Genomic DNA, 2915 nt, shown 5'->3' with positions numbered 1-2915 from the left:
CTCCAAGGGATGCCCAAAGCCATTCAGCCGCAGCTGGGCAGAGTATTTCTTTCAAGGGTCAAGCTTCAGGCAGAATAATAATAATAATAACTGTGTGCCCTCGGCTCTTACTTAATTGTTTCCAGTTGTACACCAGTGTTCCCTCTAAGCTGAGTCAGTGTGGGCTGGCTCACAGGTTTTAGCCACCGGCGCTCACAGATCCTTTGTCTTCACTCAGGAAGGGTGGCTCCGGAGCAAACTAATTCATGCAGCAGCCAAATCGCTGGCTCACACCTTTAATGCCAGCAGCTCACTCACAAAGTAGAATCTTTGCTCACAAGACTCCACGGCTCAGAGGGAGCATTGGTTGTGCCCTGCCTTCCCCCCCAAAAAAACAGCTTTGCCTTCCCTCTCCATTTTATCCTCATAATGACCCTGCAAGGTTGTGCTGAGAGAGGCCAGATGGTCACCGAGGTCTCCAAGCAGACTTCCATGGCAGAGCAGGGATTCGAACCTGGTTCCCCCAGACACTCGTTTGACACTCTTAATGGGGATGCCGGCCTTCAGGTGGGACCTGGGCACATGTGACACAGATCCTGCCTCTGGGTAGCAGCCCTGGGCTTCTTTGGTGGTGTCCCATCCAAGGACTCACCAAGGCCGACCCTGCTTAGCTTCCAGGAGCTGAAAAGATGGGGGCCGGGCTGAGCTATCAGTCACAGAGCATCAAATAAAATCTGGGCGGTTCCTGGAGCCCACCCTTTGGCCGATTGTGTGGCCCTTAAAAGACTTGCGCTCAGGAGGCTGAAATGTCAGTCAAGTGTCAACGAATTGAGGCATGACGTGGAAAGCTTTCAGACCAAGAAAGGCGGTTTAAAGTATCTCGGTTCTGAAAGGGAATGATCGCCATACAGGGAGGTGGATTGACAATCTCATCTCTAGCTTTCTGGCACTTTACAGTTCCTGTGTGCTTGTGATGTAGCCAGGGGTCATTTCGTAGAAAAAGAGATGCAGGAGCTCATTAGCATAACTCATTTGCATATCCCACACTCCCTGACATCACCGGAAGTGTGTCAGAAGGCGGTAACACCCACTGCTCAGGCTCCACTGGACTGTTTTGGATCCCTAGCTATTGGGGGGGGGGGACATGCAGATCTGTCCTCGCAGAGGAGGGAGAGCTTGTACCTGAATAAAACTTGGTCTTAAAGGTGCCACTGGACTGTTTTGGGCAAGGGGGGGCTCTGCAGCTTACCTGGCTGCTTCTTGCTCTGACCGAGGGCTGCTGGAAGCAGGGGGTGGGGCTTGTTGCATGTGCCCACCCCCTGGGCTCTTTACTGCCAGAGCTCCGCTCCTGTGCGCCCCTGCAGGAAATGACCCCTGGATGTAGCCCAGGAGCGGAGCGGGGCCTTTAAAAGCCCTGGAGCCGACTGAGGGAAGGCTGGTTGTTCTCCTCGCCACTAGGAACTCAGCAGCCCCTTGGATGTGCCCGCTGCTGGTCGCCCTCCAAGACAGCAGCCCGACAAGACTTTTTCCAGTAAGTTACAGAGCCAAGGACTGCTGGATTCAGATTCGGCCATAGTGGTGATCACAGAGACGGGTGTTCCCTCTCCCTCCCTCCCTCCCTCCCTCTCTATATACACTCACACACACATATACATACATAAAGGTAAAGGTTCCCTTGCTCGAAAGCCAGTCGAATCCGACTCTAGGGTTGCGGTGCTCATCTCCATTTCAAAGCCGAAGAGCCAGCGCTGTCTGAAGACGTTTCCGTGGTCATGTGGCCGGCATGACTACACACCAAGGTGCACGGAACGCTGTTACCTTCCCACCAAAGTGGTCCCTATTTATCCACTTGCAATTTCTTGCTTTCGAACTGCTAGGTTGGCAGGAGCTGGAACTAGAGACGGGAGCTCACTCCATCATGCGGCACACTCGGGTCTTGAACTGCTGAACTACCGACCTTCCAGAGCCTGCAGTTCAGCGTCTTAACCACTTGAGCCACCGCAGCTCCCATATACATACATATGCACATACATACACACATACAGCTGCCATATACTGAATCCATCAAGGTTGGTATTAGTTGTTGTAGATTTTCCGGGCTGTTTGGCCATGGTCTTGGCATTGTAGGACCTGACGTTTCGCCGGCAGCTGTGACTGGCATCCTCAGAGGTATAACACAGAAAGACGGAGTACTCTCTGTGTCAAGGTGAGAAGGAAAAATGGTAAGCAGATAATTTATATCTACTCAGAAAAGGTTGGTGTTGTCTACTCAGACTGGCAGCAGCTCTCCAGGGCCTCAGGCGGAAATCTTTCCCATCACCTCCTGCCTGTTTCTTTTTTAACTGGAGACGCCGGGGATTGAACCTGAGACCTTCTGCATGCCAAGCAGATGCTCTGCCACCGAGCCACAGCCCCTCCCAAACAGCACACGACACGAACATATGAAGCCTGCCTTATACCGAATCAGACCCTTGGTCCATCAAGGTCAGTATTGCCTGCTCAGACTGGCAGCTGCTCTCCAGGGTCTCAGGCAGAGAGGTCTTTCGCATGCCCAAGACCTGGTCCCTCTTAACTGGAGAAGCTGGGGGTTGAACCCGGGACCTTCTGCATGCCGAGCGGCTGCTCTGCCCCTGAGCCCACGCCCTTGGCCTCCTGCGTGTATAATTGCTGCCGCTGTCCAGATTCGAGCTGAGCGGCTTTGGCAATTCCCTCTGGGGTGGCAGGGCCCCCCTGGCCCCCCGAACTTTCCCAGTAAGTTAGAGGGCCACTCTGCCCTGCTGGAACAGCTTAATTTTGCAGGCCACAGCTTGGTTCGTCAGAAGCAGAGGTGCTGGGTATAATCAGCGGGGTGTGGTCTGAAGGCACTGATACGGCAGCCTTGCTAAAGTAAACATGTCTGGGATTAGTCCTGTCTGGGTGGGAGACGGGCCCGGAGG

Source organism: Gekko japonicus, unplaced genomic scaffold, assembly GCF_001447785.1.
Source record: "Gekko japonicus isolate JY-2015 unplaced genomic scaffold, Gekko_japonicus_V1.1 scaffold2070, whole genome shotgun sequence".
Lineage (NCBI taxonomy): Eukaryota > Metazoa > Chordata > Lepidosauria > Squamata > Gekkonidae > Gekko > Gekko japonicus.
The sequence above is the reverse complement of the archived record's forward strand: the minus strand, read 5'-3'. Positions refer to the sequence as shown.